The 20,712-nt window shown below is 44.2% G+C and overlaps 1 protein-coding gene across 2 annotated transcripts in view; it reads left to right on the top strand.

Moving 5' to 3' along the window:
* macrod2 (mono-ADP ribosylhydrolase 2) overlaps positions 1-20,712 on the top strand; it is a 381,154-nt gene that overhangs the window by 78,382 nt on the left and 282,060 nt on the right. The gene's annotated exons all lie outside the window — the stretch shown is intronic.

Here is a 20,712-nt window from a genome sequence, read left to right as displayed (position 1 = left end):
TTATCTCTGTTGCAGGTGTTCATTTTTTTTTAAAATCTAGACGGCGTCCGCGTCTTCTTAAACACATTAAAGAAATGTTTCACAATTGTAAATTCTAATTATTTTGTCCAAGCAAGTGTACAAATTCTAATCTACAACACTAATTAGAAACTTTGCCTCTCTATGTGTGAAAACGTCGACAGGGAATTAATATTTGATGATGTCACAGTGAACCAGAATAATTTCAATTATTTAGAATGCGCTAATTCCGAATATATGTTCCTATGTGTACATACCGCATGTATGTGTGTGCGTGTGTGTGTGTGTGTGTGTGTGTGTGTGTCAGTGTTACAGGATGGACATGCGAGTCCCCCCCCCCCCCCCCCCCCCCCCGGCTGCCTGGCAAGACAGGCACCACGGCCCAGTGCATTGAGCTGCAGCAGAGCAGCTCTGTTTCTGTTGTTGAATATACCAACGTCCTGGCGGGGCCAGCGGGTCAATGATCAGATCTCTGTGCAGCGCCACAGTAATGTGGAGATTCCTCTCTTACATGTCATTCACCAGATACTACTTTTTGTCAATAAACTCAAACCTATTATGCTGTTTGGCTGTGAATGCCTGGAGGGTCTGCATTAATTTTCAGTAAACAAGTATATTTCTGTTTACTCATTCTGGGGATGCTGAAATATCGAGCTGGCTCTCTGTTTGACAAGAGAGAGCAGCTGCCTTGTTTTAATTAATGACTGTTAGAGAAGCGAAAGAACAAATGTCGTCAGTGAACTACCATTAGAGACCCAATAATATTTTACTGACATGTGAATGGAAAAGCCAGACTTGGAAGTATTCTGTCATGATCCCAGTTCACGCAAAGTAGTAATTGAACAAAATGACGTTCATGAATGTAGCTTCCTCACAAACAAACAACACAACTAATGTCCCCGTTTAGACGGTCTGTTCTCTCATTGTGTGCTCATGAGTTGACGTGGACCTCCACTCCCAGCAATAGTTATCGCCTCATTAGGATTGTGCACACTACACAAGAGTGACTGTCTGAGTGTCTGACCACTGCTGACATCTCGTGCCCGGTTAGGTGCCGGGAGCGAGCGTGTTCCGACTCCAGCCTCAACACATCGGCACACGGTTAAACCATGATTGCCATCTTAACTGGAGTGCCTAATTGTACAGACACTTAAACTTGGAGTATCTGCCAAAACTACTTAAACCTCCAGTGGAGTTTTTTTTTTTCAGATTTGTTTGCTTTCCAGCTGGAGTGGCTCTCACTTTTGTTGGAAACACAATAGGATTTCTGGAAAAATGTGAATTGTCTGCCTGCATGCCGTTCATTTGGAGGCAAATCTGTTTCTATTGATCTATCTACATCGCTGTTCTGCCACAAAGTCTGCACTGCTTTTTGCTGGCTTGTTAATGAGCGTAATTGTATCATATTAGTCCAGGTGTTGTACAGCCAAAGGCAGCGAGGTGAGAAGAGGTCAGCCTCGGACATCCTGACTTGAGTCTTGTCTTCCCTCCGGGGGGGGGGGGGGCAGAGCAGAGAAACCTATGCCTGACCTCACCGGACCTTCCTCTCCTAAATCGACTGCAGACACATCTGTCAGCGGCTGCTGATTGACCCTCTCTCAGACGTACAAAGAGTCCCACTGGAGAACGGCGGTGTTGGGTTTCTGTTATCTCAAGACCAGGGAGAAAATCTGTTGCCCTGTTCATCTTTGGTTCAATGGGATGGGTGCTCTCCTTTCCCAAGGATGCATCCAGTCTGTCTGGCCAATTTCACTGTGTTTAGACAACAGGCAGGTTGTTTCCTACTCTGTTGTGTGTGTGTGTGTTTGCGAAGATAGCTAAATATATTAAGCCACTTGATTTTGCTAAGTGCTGGCTGAAGTGCCTTTTGGCTCTGGTGGCAACGGAACAACTGTTGAGTGTGCACATGCTCTTGTTCTATATCAGCCTGTCCTCGTCCCAGTTGTTGTCTCTCGTGACAGACATTCGGCCGGCTTTGTTCAATAGATGGGGGGGGGGGGCAGGCTGTGGTGCCCTACTTTTTTGGACAATTTGGTCCAATGTACGCTAGGTGTTATGGATATTATTATATCTCCCTCAATCTTCCGTTTATCTGTCATTTTAGCTTGGCGCGTGTTCACTGAAAAGCTTGTGTGAAATACAATAGGCCCCAAAACTGCTCGGGGGCTCACAGGGGAAAAGTGGAGGCTGATTTTCCCTCATGTCTCCTTCCTTTCTCTGACTGGAGTTCATTATTGATAGAGTTTCCGTGTTCTTAACCAATGCCAAATAAAGGGGAGCATGTAAAAAGCTGCAGCCAAAACCCCCGCTTTGTTTTTCATTTACCTTCTGCTTTATTTGCATATTCATCCTCTGCAGGCAATCAGCAGAGATCTTTGCTGTGGGCCTTTCATCTCCGCTCTGCCATCCTGACAGGCTGCTTTTCACTATCGCAACAGTTTAGCTCTGATTTGTGGATGAGAGGTGCTGTTGGTTATGCTAGAAAATTCACATTTTTGATTTGCAAAGGGTGTAATGTGTGTGACGGGGAGAAAGAGGGCTTATGGAGGAGAGAAAAAAAGCATAATTCAGTAAATAATGACGGATGTTGGATTTCATCAGTGTGCTTTTGCAGAGATGTAAATGTAGGCATCGTGGAATTGCCCAAAACGGTTGACAGTGAAAGCTTTGACTGGTGGAGCTCGTTGGATTTTTCTGCATATGAATGCAGATGTCGGTGACATGAAGCAGGGAATGGTTGCCATGCAGTCTTTTCTAATGCAGATCCCAGATGTTGAGGGCCAGGTCGACCCCTTCATCTCTTGGGACGAGGATGCAGAAAAAGACAAGGGCCAACAACAACCGAGACTAAAGGGGCCGACATCCTGCTGCTTAGGCCTCGGCCAGCAGCCATTTGGGCCTTGTGTTTGTGGAAGAATGACGAGCCATGCGAATAGCCCCGTCGGCTGTTTTTCCCCCCTCGTCTTTTGTTTTCCTTGGTTGTTTTTTGCGGTTGCTGTTGTTTTGTTTGTAGAGACAGAGGAACTGAGGGATGAGCGAGTTCCATCAAAAAAGGTAGAGGGGGGCAGGAGCCGACTTGTCAACATCCGAGCCTCCCATAGGTTAATGACCCCGAGCACAATGCTCTGTGATCAGATTAGATAGAGCAGCCCTCCTCTCCCCACTGCACTAATCAGCACAATAAAGGAGGTAAAAGATAGAATTACCATACAGTGTTTTCACAGCGCAGCATACAGCTCCAATGTAGCTAATTGAAGCCCTTCTCTCTTGCTTTGTAACTGGTTTACTACTCCTGCACAAACTCTGTAATTAACCAATTTAGCATCTTTCCCCCAGCCTTAGTGAAATGGTGGCATTTATCCACACAATGGACTCTATATGCTTGTGTAAGCGCCGACAGGGCCTTAAAGACACACCTGCAGCTTTCTGATTCCTCAAACTAAGCGGCGCATTCCTTCAGTATTTTGGTGAATTCAGAGCTGTAGTCCTTTTGAGATTAGGAGTGCGACTGTCTTATGAAAGGGTCAGTGAGGGTTTACAGCTCTAAGGAGAGGAAGTCAGGGCTAATGTTATCTCGTGAAACAAACCAAGTTTTTGTTGCTCTAGACAAGATAAGATCGATTTGTACCAGACCTCAAGGACTGTAAGGGCCCTGTTGATCGGAACACATACAGGAAGTACTCTTCCTCTTAGGCAACAGCATTTTGGGTGAAGAGAAGTGGGATGTCGCACAGAGCTGCCATGATTATGATCAAAGCGGTCACTTATCTGTGCCAAACACTAACTCTGTCTTTGTTTTCTCTGTGATCTGAGTGATTTAGTTTACTCTCATGAGTCGGATCTAAAAATGACCCTTTTTTCAATTCTTTGTTTTCACTGCTGAACACAGTGACTAACTGCTAGGAAAATACAAACGCAATAGGAGATCTTTACATGTTCATGCGCTTCAGAGCAAACTCCGCGTCGTCAGTGCTCTCCACTCTGAGCCGACGCTTCAATCGCTCCCTTAAAATACATTCTCATTATCCACTTCCACACTTGCATGGTTGTCGAGACCGATTTAATTCAGCTTGCATCATTAGATTATCTGTCAGAGCTGGGTCGAGGTATGTTGACGTTTTTGTCATCGCGGTGGAGAGAAGTGTCTTTGGCATTAAACTCCACCAGAAGGTGTTACCAGGTAACACCTCCAACCACCCCAAGAACAGGGAGGTGTCTGCGCCTCAGCGTCTGACACCAGTTCTTCGGCACTCATCCTGAGCGACTTGGATATCGGATGTCTTATTGCTCCGCAGCCAGGGGCCACATTCAAAGGACCCCTATAGAAAGTGATGACGGGGGAATAAAAGCACCGGTTGAGTCAAGGGGATGTTTATGACCCTCCTGAAAGAAGCGTTCGTAAACTAACCGCCCATCAATTAGCGCAGGAGTGTATGGTGCTTGCGGTGGAACTGTCAATGAAATGTTTTTGGGTAAACGGGGAGTAACTGGAGTAGACCCTCTTTATCCCACTCTGTTGCTGGGGTGTTTCTGAGGTTGACCTCCTGCATGGAAGAGGTGTATGTGTGTGGCGGTGTGCATTACATTGGCAGTAATGGTGATGAGGCGTGGGAGGATTTCCAGTTTCAGTGTCTTGGACATTGACATGGTCTTTATCTAAATGGGCATTAAATCAGTGCAACTGTGGACGTACAGATTTGTCTTTAGTACAAAGCAAGAAACTTTGCACAACTTATTCAAATGACTGCCATGCAAACGGCTTCCTTCAAAGTACAATGAATCTGATGATGAGTGATCTGTTATTTCAGTTTTGTTCAAAACTGTTTGCATAAACATCTTAAAAATACAATGTGACAAATACAAGTTGGGCAAAAGTTCCCAACACCACTTTTGACAGGAGAAATGAAGGGAAACCGTCGGAAAGGTTCACACGAGGGCAGACAGGAGCCTGTTGCACAGCATGACAAAAAACAGATTCATATAAGTGTGCTTGTATAGATGTGCCTATAGTATGTATCTTCCTACCTGTATACTCTAGTCACGTTGAAATTCTTCAGCCTTTGAAGTGTCTGTGCTAACCAAGAGAAAAAGATTTCTGGTGTATTTGAACGTACGGGTTCTGTGCCCAGGAGCAATGCTTTTCTTTCAGAGCCTTAAAATATACTTTTCCATTCTCTAATTTCACAAAATGTACAATGGAGACAAAGCTGTGACATTTCACAGGCAAGTAAGAACTCCTTTGGGTTGACTCATCAAAGGCAACCAAAGGTAGAGGAAGTCACCCAGCAAAGCGCTGATGGAGGAGATGGGTAGATGTGTTGGGTAAATAGAAGCCGTTATAACCAACATCAATCACACGGGCAGTAACGGAGATGTGAATTTATACGCGGCGATGGGTGAAAAACCAAGGACAGGAGCTGCCAGACTTTGCCAGCTGCTGATGTCTCGGTGTCGGTGTGAAAATGGCTATTTGAAATAGAAAAGGTCCCTTTCTGCGGCGGGTGTTATTGGTGAACAGTCCTCCTGTTGATTGAACCGTAGCCGCTCGCATCAAATTTCTGCATAACATTGCAATAGGCTCTCAAAAAAAAAAGCCTTCTTCTCTTTGTAAAGGTCACTTGTTATGTGGAAAATGCCAGCATTCCCTATTTGGGAACATTCATCACTGTGACTGTATCATTTGCAAAAGCTATTCGTTCCATACCCATTGAAGCAGTTCACAATCCACATCTCCACATATTCTTTTATGATCATGTGTACAGCTTATAATGCATTTTTGTGCAGACTAGGGTTCTGCACACAATCTTTTATATTCTGTGATGTACTGTACAGCTGCAAACTGGAGTATTTGTCACAGCTTCTAACCTGCAACACAGAGGTATCCACTGCAGTGCGCCAACTATGTTCTTTTATTGTATGTGTGTATTGTTTTTGCATTTAATTCTCTGTACATTTAAAAAATCTAAAAATCTATAACTTTGTCTCTGCTGCTCTTATTCATGCCGATCACCTGAGTATCTGCCATGTGGAGACATTTACTCCACTTGGATTGTTTCTGTTGCATTACCAGGTTTTAAACAGGAATTCCTTTTGCACAGTTTGTAAAAGTTGAGCCAAACACATTAAAGTTGTGCGTGTGCTGCAGCAGCAACCGCCCCCAGCTCTCTCAGGATAGGGAAGCCCCAGAGGAGACTCCATTTAACCCCTCAGGATTAGTGCTCATGCCTACTTTAGCGCGGGCAAAAGGGAAAACGTCTCAGCACATTGAGTCAAGAGGGATTCAGTCCCACTCTACTGGCTTCCCACACCAAAATGGACAAAGAAAACAAAATCAAAGTGAAGCTTTAGCTCTGACTTTAACAGGGCTAGATGTTTGCCTACTTTACCATTTGCCCCTCCGCTGCCTTCACAGTACGTTAGCAGACCGTAATCCCAACAATATATTCAAAGCAAGTACTTTGAGCTTCCCTTGTGTGTGCATCAGTTGGTCCTTTTTCAAAACTGAAGGATGTTTTCTAATTGTGCTTTTTGGTGGCGTTTCTTCATAAGCTTGTTCTTTTTTTTGTCTCCTCCCTCTGTCTCATAATTCACATTCTCCTCGCATGTCTTTAACACATTTGTGTCTCTGTTGAGTATATTCTTACCTTGTCGGAGGGGAGCGGTGTGGAGAGACAGTGCGATGTTGGTGGGCGTGCTTCTCTCACAGGGCTCCCCGGCAGAGTCAAGGCTTTGTCTGTTGACTCTAGTCCTTGGTTGACATTCCCTCGTGTTTGTCTAGGCTTTTATCACGACTCCGTTCAAACAAGCACCAGCAACTGATAAAACACATGCTCTCACTAACTCACAGTCAAGCACACACACATGCACATAGTGACACATGGACAGACTTCGATTTGAATTCATAGCAACAGGTGATGCCCTTAAAATGGAGTCGTGGCTATAGAAGCTGTATTGTGTATTTCCAGGGCAGTTCTCATATAATTGGGCCTAAAAATGACTTTTACGTTTGAGTGCATCAACAGCTGTGCGTGATGTGGAATGCTATCTCTCTCCAGCAGTGTCTCCTCCTGTCAGAATACAGTTGCTGTACGTTTCTGCTTGTGAGGTTGATTCTGGAAAATACTGGAGTTAAATATCAGAGGACCGGTTATCTTTCATTCTCAAGGAGGAAAGAAAACAGCTGTGTTTTTACAAATGGCCACGTTACTCTGCCGTGTACATTTCTTCCTGTCTGAGCTGAAGAGTTGGAGCCAGCCAACAGGAATGCATCTGCCAGTCGAGCAGGAAGTGTGTGTCTTCTCCTGGTGTGGATTGCCGTCTGCTCTCTTGTGCGGACGGCTTTCCGGCTCGTCACAACTCACGCTTGTGTCGGTGGGCCGGTATCGGTACGGGTGTGTGCCGGGAGTGACGTCACAGCCGCAGAGAGGCAGAGTGTTGTCGTCCCAATGTGGAGAAGCGACGGTTTCCAAAACCAGGTGCAACCCACACCTGCATGCGTTCTTCTCCACCTTGCTTAATTAGAGTTCAGTGTCTTCTAAATGAATATTCTCTGTCTTGTCTCTTCCGCGTTTGTGTCGGTGTGTATGTGTGTCTGGGTGGTGCAGCCGATGGGCTCAATTGGGAATTATATAGCATTCCCTGGAGAAAGGCTCTGTTTATCCACAAGCGCATACTCACTTCCCCGTTAGCTGTACCGACTCTGCAGCCCATGACTGATCTCCTGATCTATTGTTGAAATGGATTCCGTGTGAATATGACTGCATGTTGTCTTCTTTGCTCTATTGTTAAAACGCCGGTGTGATCTCAGACTGTATTGAGTTAGTAATTAATGGCATAAGCGAGTTACGGTTGCATAGTCAAAAGGCTTTTCACTTCTGTGCGAGCAGGAGATTCTTACTCCTGCAGAAGCGCATGTGCACAGAGACGCTGTTCTTTTCTGTCACCAGATCTCTCAGCGGGGTTGGCGTGGATCAGTGGCATCATTCGTCAGATCTGAAGCTGAATGTGTCAGAAGTGATAGAGTAGTCATTTTACCCCTTTTACTTTAGTGTAACAAGGCTTCGCATGATGTGCAGTCATCTGCTGGGTTATAATTGGGCCTAAGGCTGCTGAACTCCTGCCTGGTTCTTCTGAATGCAGTGACATGGAATCCTCCACAGAGACTGTGTGTGATTTTTCACATAGTCTGACAGGCATTTGAGGCGTCTCACATATCCAGCCGTCGGTTTTTACCTGAGCCACGCTTTGTGTCTGTTTTTGTCAGTGTGAGCCGTGCGTCTGACTGTGGGGATGCAAGTGTCGAGCTTCAGTTTACGCCCGAAAAAAGGTTTGCTCACGATGCCGGTTAACTACAACAAATGAAAAAGTTTTCCTGCAAAAGCTCCCCGGAGGAAGCAACGCAGGGTCATCAAGTCCAAAGAAGTTCTTTGATTATTTTCATGCGACCAGTCTGGCCCACCCGCCACCTCTGACTGCTGCCGCTACCACCCACAGCACATGGCCAGCTGACCTTGCCCCCGCCATGTTTTAAAAAAACTCTCCGCCTTTGTTCCTTCAGTCATGTTTCCATGGCGACCGCGCTGAGTCACCCCAGAGAGCGTGGACACGAGGCCTCGGAAGGCCCGGTTTGACAATAGTCTTGAGACGTGGCACTAAGGTGCTGAGGATGAAACAGTCCAACGGTACCGAGCGCTCTTTGATATCATCTTGTGCTTTTGATTGCTGCCTGGAGACCAATACGACGGTCCGCTCTGTTGTGAGAGAAAGAACAGCGAAAGTCTGTCGTCTTTATGTTTCACCCAGTGAGCAATTCTCAAGCTGTTTGCTTAGAAATGAGGCTACTTTCTTCAAAGTCAGGATTCCTTTCATCATTTCAATGGCACCTTATGGAATATGAAACATGTCGCAGTATGAATTTAGCTGCCCACCGGCTCATCTATTTACCCGTTTGCCAGTGGGCTCTTTCAGTCATATAGAAACACACAGCAGTCTGGGTTTCTCCTGAGTGGGAGCTCCCACTGCTAATGGAAGTGTGAGCTGAGACACGGGACCTGTCGGGGGAGCACAGGGTTGCTGTTAAGGCCCCGATACCCCCCAAAACGGACATGAACACGGACAGCAGACGCACACTCTGTTCTGTTTGTACCACTTTGGGATTCTGCATCGGCGGACATGTTTGTGTGATCCTTGCAGACATGGGCAAATGACAAAATGGGCGGGTCATTTTACAGTACATGCCTGCTTCGTGTTTCAAAAAGATCTGAAGTCCTTTTTATGTAAAAGTCATTCCAGCAGTGCAACTGGCAAGGTTCCTCCACTTCAACACAGTTCAAGCCAGAATTGAATGCAGTCACATTAATGAAAAGGCTGCAGCATGTCACAGTTAAATGCGCACAGTAAGAGTGATATTAAAAGGGCCATTTAGCCTTTTTGCCACAGCTCTGTGATAAAGTTATCATTTAGAAATAAAATCAGTATAATAAACCATGAAATACTGTAAATGAGCCACTTTTAAATTGTGGAGAAAGGGAATGTTTAAAATGTGTTTTTGATTCAAGATTTATTTTCCCGTTGTGGTGCACGGCAAAAACGGCTCACACTGATCATTACCCAAGTCCCCCTACATTTCCAACTCCTGTTCATGCCAGCTAGGACTTGAGGTCTTTACATACAGTATGTTAGCAAATATAGAAATTCACCCAGAGCCATATGTGTGACTATGCTTAAATATCCAAACTAATACATTTTGGGGGAGATCAGAAAAGGCGTTTGGAGCTCCCTCTCGTGAGGTAGATGCCAGACATACTGTAAGCACTGCAGCACTATAACACCAGCTATGTTACAAATTCCATGTCTAGAAATTGCGAAGTGGGTTCAAGTTAGCCTGTTAGTCATCATTCATCCTACACTGTTCACGTTGAGTTATAAATAAGCTTCTTCCTTCTCAGTCTTTTACATGTCAGGCTTAAACAAAATGCTTTCTCAACTTTCTAAAACAAAATGGAACAAATAAATACATAGATGTACTAAATTGTTATTTTTTTAAATATCCAACACCAGATTATCAAGATACCGGATACTGCTATTTGGGTCAATGTCAGACCGATCTATCCGTATCGGTGCAGATCTACTTCTCAACCATCAAAAAGCACATTAAAGATCTCAGTTGAAGAGTTATTCATAACTTTATTTAATGATGTTGAAACACAAACCCCAAGCCGAATAAGTCCTCTCTTGCTTTCAAATGCACTAACTCAGTTGACAGTATGGTGACTTTTGCTCTAGGAAACTGATTTAGAGTGATGTGCTCTGAGACATGCAGCCTAACTATGCTGATAAGACCGTTTAGTGTTCAACAATCTTTCCAATTGTTCCACATTTGATTGTGTTGGTTGTCTGCTTTAATTCCACCGGGTTTCAAATGGAAATGTTTTCTCATTAGCTTGTCGGGAGCTTGTGCACCACTAAACTGTTTGTTTGTGGCGGTTCTGCAGGTGTGTCTTTGGCTTTGCGGTGGCCATGGTGAGATTGGCTGTGTGACTGTAATTACTAATTTAGCTAAAGTGCGGGGAAAACAAACAGAGCAGGAAAAGCTGGAATGATCAGACAGCAGCTCTCTCCAGCTGCCTCCAGCTCTAATCTGCTCTGCTCAGGTAATTCTCCTCAAACCCATTGATTCCATGCAAGCGATTGAATTTCAATGCATCCCTGATGAGATGGGGGGGGGGGGGGGGGAGAAAAAGACAACCTACCTGAGCACTCAAAAGGATTGTCAAGCAGATGCTCGGTCAAAGTGACAGGTGATAAGTGCTTTGGCGGGCTTTAAGTGGAATCTTTATGCGTTTCTTGCAGTCACATGGTCCCTTCTCGTTTGCAGGGCCTGTCACCACGTTTTCTCAGCTCCAGAGGAAGCAGCCTTTACACACTATGATAAAGCACCTGTGACCTTTCAAATGAGGTGTTCTGTTCATTTAAGTGACTACTTCACAAGGTGGTGTACAGAGAAATGCAATAAGCGACTCCACTACCCCTGGTACAGCATCGACCCTGCTGGCCTAATATGCTAATTTCTTGTTGAAATGGATTTTAATGTATACTTCTCGGGCAAAGATAGTAATTCCATCAGGCGTGCAGCGTGCAGTTGTCAGATTGAATGGAAAAACAGGTAAAGTGCAGTTTAAAAAGTCACTGTCGGGGCCAAAGTTGAATATAAGGGGCAATGTGCTGTTAATAGTGTTCAGCTTATAATAGCTTTCTGTGACTTGTCCTTATGTACAGTAGCAACTACTAAGCTTTTTTTCTACCCTCAGTTCACACATTATTCCTCAGAAAGCAACAAACTTAATTTGTAGGTGCCCTGGCTTGTATTGAGTAGAATGCGGGGCTCATGCAGTACTTTATCATTGTAGTGGTACAGCTTTACTGCTTGTGCATGCACTATAAAGCATGTTTCACACTCTGCCTTCGGAATTATGTGACGAACAGGCTGCGTTCTCTTGGAACTGCTGCCTCCTTTTCTTTTTATTTATTAGAATGCAGAGCACCCGCCAAATGTTACACCTCGTGTGGGAAAGTGGTCAGTTAAGACAACTCGCTCTCTGGAAACCCTCACCCGCCAACAATGGCGCCCCGGCTTAAATTAAAAAAAAGTGAAATGCGCTGTAGTGCGTGCGCTCCAGCGACCGCATGTTTAATCAACAATGTTCTGCCTTTCTTCTATGACCGTTACTATTCCTTTTATCTGTGCTTTCCCTGTTCGTGGTAATAGCGAAGTGTTTCATATAACGCCACTTTCAGAAGGTTCATTGTGCAACACTTCAACTCTTTCGGTGTGTTCGCCGTGGCACCAGCAGGCTATGCAGCACATGCAGAGCAGCTTAAGATGCGTTGGCCCGTATTTAGCCGGTTGTGTATAGTGATGTGAAGCTCCCTTAATTGGAGTCCAGGGGAGGATTTCTGGGAGCGCTCTGTAAGTACTGCCCCAGAATTGTCTTCAGGTCAGAGGTCAGCTTGAAGATTTGCATGAGGTCCCGTTCCAGAAATTTAAAATTTTAAATCAGCAGCCGGAGCGGTTGGAATGTGGTGCAATATCTCTTCATTCCCCACACGAAGCGTCCTCGGCCACCTTCATTTATTTCCCTCCTCACTTTATCTTACTGTATGCATTTATTTTGTTCTCACTCTGCCCCCCCACACCGATCGCATCAGAACAAATCTCTGCAAAACGGACAACTCAAGGCGGCGTCTTAGCAACTGAAATTGACGGCAATCAGTAAATTGCGGTCTTGTATGCAATGGTGGTGCATTAGTGATGGGGTGTGATCAGAAGCAGAGAGCTGTTGCCCAGAGTAGCTAAGCCTATTGTCTGTAAAAACAAAGCATGGCTGACTATTCTAACTCCTTTCACTTCAGCCCACAAGGTTGAATTTCCCTGAATCAACGGCCTAATCCCCCTTTCCCCAGTCTCCCTCTCGCTCAGCCAGCCATCAGGCCTTCTTTTTATTCCCGGGGACACTTGCGCTTGCTTAGCATCATTAGCTGAGGCTCAGTCCTGCCCCGTCTTTAGCCCCTTATGAAGTCCCTGTTGCTCTTTTTAGGAACGGTCACCATTTCCAATAGCATTAAGTCCTTGGCTGCTGGACTGGAAAACTCGAATACCAGCATCTTAAGGAGTCTTTAATCCTCTTGAGCAAAGACTCATAAAACATGGTGATGAGACAGCCCATGCATGCGTCCCACACAATTGCCTACATCTACAGTGGCATCACCATTATTAAGGAATGAAAACCTTTTATATGTGTGTCTTCTACGTTTTTGAAATGGGAATTCCATTGGCCAAGCTGTTTCTTTATGTTGCATACTGTTGAAGAACATAGTCTGGTCTATTCAGAGTTAATACATGAGGCAGGAAACATGAACACTAACATTAAGTTGCTTCTGTTCAATAAAAGGCAGTAGGAAATTGCATTTATTTTCTTTTTGTTAAATGCTATTTGTAGCTTTGAGCGTTATGACGACATGAATGCAGAAAGAGAGCTTCAGTCTTGAGCAGCGGTCATACTTTGAGGAACTGTTATCACACGAGTCTCTATTCACGCAGGGGATTTGTTTTAAAAGGTCTTTTGGGGGAAATACAATCACTGGCGTTGCATCCGGTTGCATGAAGATAATGATTACCATTTAGACTGATGGAAAATTTGAATGCAATGTTTGGATAGAAAAACAAACACTCTTTCACGCGGTCGTGGTCTGTTCTGTCTGCATTCGTCTGTATGGCTGTGATGTTCTCTACAGCAGGAGCTCTCAGAGGGCATTAATGCTAAATAGAAATTTGGATTTAACAGCAACACATAGATGTTCTTTCAGGACGATTAGAGCTGCAGCCAGGCATGCTGTCCTTCCACACTTGCCTGTTTAGTGTGAGATTAAGCCACCCAGAACCTGCACATTCACTTCCTCCACCAGAGTGTTTTTGGAATACCTTTTCTTCCTTTACTAAGGGTGCGGGGTCACTGGGGAGCATGTTGCTATCAGAATGAATGGAAATGGAAAGTGCCACACGGAAGACACAACAGCTCCTCAAAGTTTAGAGCTACTTCTCTTGAATTCAGTTATCAAATTTAGGCACTTTGCAAAGTGATACCCTGAATAGTTCAGCTGAGAGTGGTGAGCAGACATGTTTTAGTTTGATGTGACAAAGTAGCTACTTATTTGTGAATGGTTACCATTATGTCTTTGTTTTCTGTGTAGAGGCTAGTTTCATGCATTTACTGTAACAGCCTTTGCTGGTGCCCATCGCTTTGATTTCAGTACTGTGGTTAGGAGCGCCAGAAGTTCTCACATCTTTTAAGGACTTATAAGCAGTGAAGGTGGTGCGCTTACTGGGAGCTGAGCCGTAAATAGCCCGCTCATATCGGAGGTGGAACAAACGTCCTGCTGTACGAATTCACAATCTGGCCGAAAGCATTATTTATGTAATGTAATCATTCGAGAAACAAGGACACGAAGTACGCGAGTGGGTGACTGCAGATCTGTTAGCCACCCAAATAATCAAAAGAATTCAGCAGAAGTTATTTCATTTTTAAAAAAGTGTGCGTGGCAGGAAATTATGCAGCATGCAGCCTAGTGTTGATTGAAGAATATTTTTATGGTGCGTTCCTGTTAATCATGAGAGGAAGAGAGTGAGCTAGTAATGTAGTCTGATGTGTTATTGTAACAAATACGGGTTGTGAAATAGCTTACGTACACTACTACGTATATGACATTTAAGCCTTTCATTTCACATACGTCTTTTGCACAAGCATAACTAACACATGTGCACTGTTTTTGTATTGTATTGTTGTGCCGCTTCACATCCTATATCCATCCAAGCCATTCATCTGGAAGCAATGGGAAACGCAATGCGTCTCCAACTGTTTACCCAAGAGCTGATATGTTTATCGCTGGCTCTATGGTATCACTTCCATCTAAATGGAACCATCTGCATGTAGGAATACTGCTAACAGCAACACTATTAGTGGTACAACAAAGTTCCACAAATATGTCCTTCTGCATACAGAGAGCTGCCGCGGACCTTTCTGCCTTTCTTTAATAAAGACATGACATGAAATAAGCCAGGCTTCAATCAACGTGCATTGAGGATCCGTTGAGGCCCAATTTCCAAAACGTATAGAACCAGAGTCTCATAAAGGACCGATAATATGATTCAGTCGTTAAGTTTCAAGGCAGGCACCGCTATGGCCCGTCTTTTGTGGTTGTGATAGAAAACGATGTATGTGCCGGAGTTTGACGCTTTCAAGCACAAACACAGCGCAGTCTTCAAATAGAGCCCTGAGCAAGTATTTCAAATATTCACCCCGATGCAGCCAGACAACGGGAGCAGGAAGCGGAGGGAGAATACCTCCAACGCTGCCCCACTTTGTCAAAAATCGGAGGCAATTAATCTCTGAGGAAATAATTGAGCTTATTCTGCCAAAGATACTCAAGTAGGACTTGAATGATGACACACGAAGATAATGTTCCACAGAGTGAGGTGAACATGGAGGCTGGTGGCTTGTACACAGTTTTTAATGAGACGAGGCAATATGAGCAGAGGGCAACTCATAAATACAGCATGCAATACATTGCCCACATACTCAAAGCGATGAGGTTTCGTGAGTATTGATGATTATAAGGTGCACACAATAACACAATGATACAATTAGTAACACTGCATTACAGACATTACATAACTCTATATACGTGACCAGGACAAGTTGCAACCCCATTGACGGGTCTTCCTTGTTGCAATAAACTCTTTTACTCTTTGACTTTAAATGCTACATTTTGGTGTACTTTGTTATTTTACATGTAGGCCATGAATCAGGCCCAAGCATATGGAAATTGCAGGTCTGTGTACGTGTTAAACTTGATTACCAATATTTCTTCCCTAATCTGGGCTACCTGAGAGCTGCTGAGTGTGCACGCTGACCAGCTGCTTTCTGCTATTGTTTTTTGATGAGTCGGTGCATGTGTGCAGCCAAGATAAATCAGGCCCATGCATCTGATAATCATCTTTACCCACTTACGTGAAATACAGGCACCTGTGAAGAAAACCATGTGTCGTTAGGTTTAGCATGTATAGCAAACTCAAACTGCACAGTGTGAACAAAAGAGACTCGTTTAAAGAGCGGATGGAGGATGGATTTATTTTCAGGCCACACTAAACAATACACACAATACATTGTTCATGAATTGCAGGTTCTTAGTAGATGTCTCATGAGAATACACTAGTTTGGATTTCAATGTACATTAGTTTTAAAGTTGGCTTCAATTGGCACAGAAAAGCTAATTAGAGAACAATTCCTAGTCGAGTGAACATGTAATATATCACAATCCATAGTCTGCAATAATAATATTGCTGTGTCATTCGTTTTTTTTGACTTGAACATACCGCGTTTGAGATTGTGTGTTTTGGGATGCAGGGGCGGGGCCAGACATTGTAAAGATTTGGGGCTCAGCAACTATAAGCACTATATTTGACAATAGAATGTCTGTACATCATTTGAAAAAAGAAAATTTTGTATCTAAATGTTCTTCAATTGTCTTCATCATTCTGAAAGCGTAACACAATAAAGGTTGAGGATGACAAATCTTCATTCCTGCCACCTGTCACAAGAGTCAGAAATAGTCGACTGTTACTATTTTAACTTACGGTACATAGCCTAAATAGTTTGGGTAGGAGTTTACGACCCAACTGAGACTGAGGGGAAATGACACAAAGTTGAATGTATTTGAAAACCTAAAAGATCCAGGGCTTTTGTGAAACACACACACACACACACACACACCATCAAATAGTGGTTGGAAGTGTTTATGGGAAGCAGATGGGGAATCAAAGTGATTTGAAAAATACAATTTGTTGGCCGTGTTTGTGCCAAATCAGAGCAAGGCTTGGAAAGTGAGTTGTAAAAAGCCAATGGTATCTGCAGCTGGCAAAGCATGCATTGTCATTGGTATTGATCATACACTCTATAAAGCCAGTCAATATAATATCGGATATGAAGTGCTGACAATAATATTGTATTGCCCACATACATATTAATATAACTCGTACTTAAAGTCTTCTATATTAGCAGATTTCTAATATAACACCAGAGAAAAAGAAAATGACCTCATGGAGCCATGACGTAATCAGTGTTTAGACTGGACTGATGGACATGCATGGGCTTACTTCCTGTTGCAGGCCACTGAACTATGGAATTATCTGATCAGATTTGCTGAAGTGAACATCCTTCCGCTGTCTTCCCGAACAAATAACTGTCATTCTGTTTCTTACTGGACCTCCTGTTCTCTCACTTGGCATTTCCTGGCTGCATGCACCGCTGTTTCCTGTTCCTTGAATCACAGCAAACAGTGGACATTGAGAGATGTGAAGGAAGCTACAGGCTACCGGTTCTGAGAAGTGAAACAATAAAGTCCATCCGTAGCGGAGTTCATTTTAATGGCTTTGGGAAACACGCGCACACACGCACACACGCACACACGCTAGGTGGTTTCAGCATTTTTACAACGTCGGCACTTATTATTTATGTGATAATCAATTAATATTAAACATCGCCAACCAAAGCTCTCAAAAACACCGTCATATTCTAATTCAACCAGCCTTCACTGTGATTCAGACAATGCACTGTTTCAATCCAGATATGTTTATTATTGCTGCTGAATAGCTGCACTTTGATTTGATGTTTCGATGTTGAGCAGATATTGATGTTTACTGATCCTTTTGCCCCTCCTGCGGTTTTAGTGTCTTGCATGCATTCCAATGAGGACCTGTTAAAGGGAAAATCAATAAAGTGTAACCTCAGAAACGGTCTCGTTCACCTCAAAACAAAGCTGAATCAACATTTAAAGTCAAAGTTGTCTCCCGACTTGAGCGAAACAATACGAGTGTCTGTCTGCTGCGCGAGTGGAGGACGGAGCGCTACGACGCGCCAGATGGGCAGGGTTGTGTCTCCGAGGCACGAGGCCTCGCGTGGAGCCTAAACAGATGCTGCTCTTTAAATGAGACTTCTGACATTAACAGCGGTTAGTGCACTCCTGCGAGGCCTCCCTTTACAGCTGTTCTGAGGCCATTTCGTCTTTTAATTGGGATGGCAGAGATCATAGATTACATTAGTCGACCAAGAGACACTGCGGGCCCCTCCGGGTTTTTTTCTGCTAGCTTGAATGTAGCCTCCTGCTTAATAAGCCTCCCAAACGGAGCACTGGCCGTCACAGAGCAGTCCAACTATTAGAGACGTCTGTACGAGAGGGTCTGTCTATTAGCTCCTCATGTGTCTGCATGTCACAGAGAGGAGGATGTGTGTTTGTTTTAGAACCTTATTGGAATCAATTCCTCTCAATCAATCAATTTCCTCAGTCTTTCTGTTTCACAAATCTCAAGTTAAAGTGAAAATACATAAATCCGTATCATTTTTCTCAAAGGTAGTACGCCGCCTGTCTAGACTGTCGGGCTGTAACCAATACCTGCTGTCTGGCCAGCAGTGACACATTATATATTTGCAGGAGACAATCCCTGTATTTATGTACGAGTTAAATATGCCCAGGAGACATCGCTGGAGATTACATATCTGCAACCGGAGTTCTCCAAAAGATTGACGTACAGCTGTTAACTCGATTTAAACTTGATTAGGGCCAAATTGAAGAATGAATGCTCCCTCTCTTTGAGCAGGGAGGGGGGGAGGAAAGGCAGGGAGGGGTATCGACAGGGTATTTGTGCTCCCGGAGCCGGCCACACCAGTATGTTTTCATTCCTCAGTCTTCAGGGACACGCTCAGACTTTGTAGCTAGAACTATAGCAGACTGTGGCCCAAATGTTTCTTCTCTCTTTTAGATTAGAAAAAGAAATAAATAACACGTCCGCATATCCAATCCTATCAATCAAGTGTGTGTCGTCTCCCAGTCCTCTTTCACATGGCTCCAGTCCACACACATGCTTGCGCCCACCTACCAGACATGCTAACCCAACAGGGAACGCTGACCAGAGGGCAGTGAATTTGACCCGATCCTTTTCATTTACCGTACTGAGTGACGGGAGAGGTTAATCCTGCACTACTTGCATTGCGCTTGAGTTTCCACCTCTCCTGTCGTTGCTCGGGTTCTGCATGACGTAGTGCTCTCTCTCTCTCTCTTTCTCAGCTTTGTCTGAGGGACTGACACAGCTAACCACAAGAAATAATTTGTTACAGTCCTAATGGTTGATGTACATCACTTTATCACCCAGCATCGATTGCGCTACTATGTGCAGCTCGGTGGGCCTGCGTTGTGTTTCAGCAACGCTTCCTCATCCTGCATCAGATCTCATTAAAGATGGAAGTGAAGATTAAACCACATCCTCTCTCTTCCACTGCGGCACTGGGCAGGAGGCATCAGCTTCCCCCGTATTACTCATGAATAAGATTGAACAAGCACTGGCAAACATAAAGCCTGTTTGCCACACCAATGAAGGGTTCATTTCATCAGACGAGCTGACGGATACGCATTGGAACAAAGGAGATTTTGCAGAGAAACAATGAATCATAGTGGGATTTAAGGTGACATAAAGAATGCATTTGAAAGCTTTTCCTCATACATTTTGCAACACGTCTCTAAATGATCTGGGCCTAATTACGATTCGCTGCCATCTTTTTTTTTTTCAATCAAAAACCGCATTTAGTGTCAAATTCCCCGTCTTGCTGATTAATGAAAGCACGTGACTTTGCTGGGTGACAACCTTGTGCGGGTTCCTCACACAATGTTCCTCTGAATGGGTCTGAAGTTGTGTTTCTGTGAAGCAGAAGGAGCGATAAGCCAATTAAATGCTTTGGAGGGTAGTCCGGCTTCATAAGTGACGAACACTCCTGGACTGGTGGCTCCTCAGTAATTAGAACTTCCATTAATGATCACAAAGTCGCTCTTCGTTGATGTGGCGCTTTAATACAGACAGTGTCATATTATTTCAGTGTATTCAGGGAGAAGGCTCAAAGATGCCAAATCTGAATTTAGCAGTGTGCCGGTTATTACGCTGCATAGAGATGCCTTCGCATTTAATTAAAAAGATTGAAATCACTCTGCTCTGCTTTCAGTAATCTTATCGGGAGTTTGTCCATATTTCGTGGTTTCCGTTTGTAACCGAATTCTTCATGTACAATGTGAAATCCATGCGCAGTAATTGCATCCGTGATCGAATCGTCATCTTAACTCTTTTCCAGATGTTTAACCAGTGGCAACGAGGCTGTGAGACGAATCGAACCCCACTGATGTACACCAGTTTAGCCCGAGTCAGTCTACCTGTGCAGCTGCCGATTCCACTTCGGTCATTCATCCATCTCACCTCCCTAACTGAATTGTATTTTAATCATGTATGCTTTTAGCCATCTGTGGCTTCCCTTCCCTTCTCTCTCTCTCTCCTCAACAATGCACTCACATTTACTATTTGGAGACACAGAAGCAGGAGCCGACTGGACGGCCTCACGCTCGATGTAACCTTGGAATACAGATAGATCTCTGCCTCTAATAGAGGTCACAGACATTTCCATTCTTTACCCTTCCCAAAAAGATTTTTTCCAAACTAAATTAGATTGTATTTGCCAAACATGTGGCTCACTGACCAGTGAGATCTTTCAAGCAATTTGTCATGTTTTACCGCAAGCCCCCTGAGCTTGTAAACACAGGAGAAGTGCGCTGTGTTTGTTTGTCGAGGACTCGGGACCTGTCCCTACTCATAGTCCCTGATTGGCCGGTGACAGCAGAGACTGGAGGAGGGTAATTCTGGGGGAAAAGGACATATCACAGCGCTGTGGCAACCAATGCATTTCAAATGATGTGTCCTTGGGATGCAGGGTTACTGCTGAGTCCGTCTCCTCGAGCTAGAAACAGCCTCACTACAGGTAGTATTGACAACGGAAAGGTCTCGTCGACTTGTGCAGAGCGTGTGGTTACAAAATAAGGTCCGCCTGCCCTCTGACATTATTGTTCAGATGTATTTTAAAAAGCTAATTTCTTTGTAGGAACTCAACTTATTAAGTCTCCACTGCAACAGCGTTCTGGGCCCTAGTTTTAGAGACTGCTGGATGACTTGGTGATTAAAAAAACCCACTGAGGATCAAACTGCTTCTTCAGCCACATTGGATATTTGGAAATGGCAGAGTGGTGCAGTGACTGCTAGCATGACTG

Source organism: Melanostigma gelatinosum, assembly GCF_949748355.1.
Source record: "Melanostigma gelatinosum genome assembly, chromosome: 12".
NCBI classification, from domain to species: domain Eukaryota; kingdom Metazoa; phylum Chordata; class Actinopteri; order Perciformes; family Zoarcidae; genus Melanostigma; species Melanostigma gelatinosum.
This window is presented reverse-complemented; position numbering and strand designations above follow the sequence as displayed.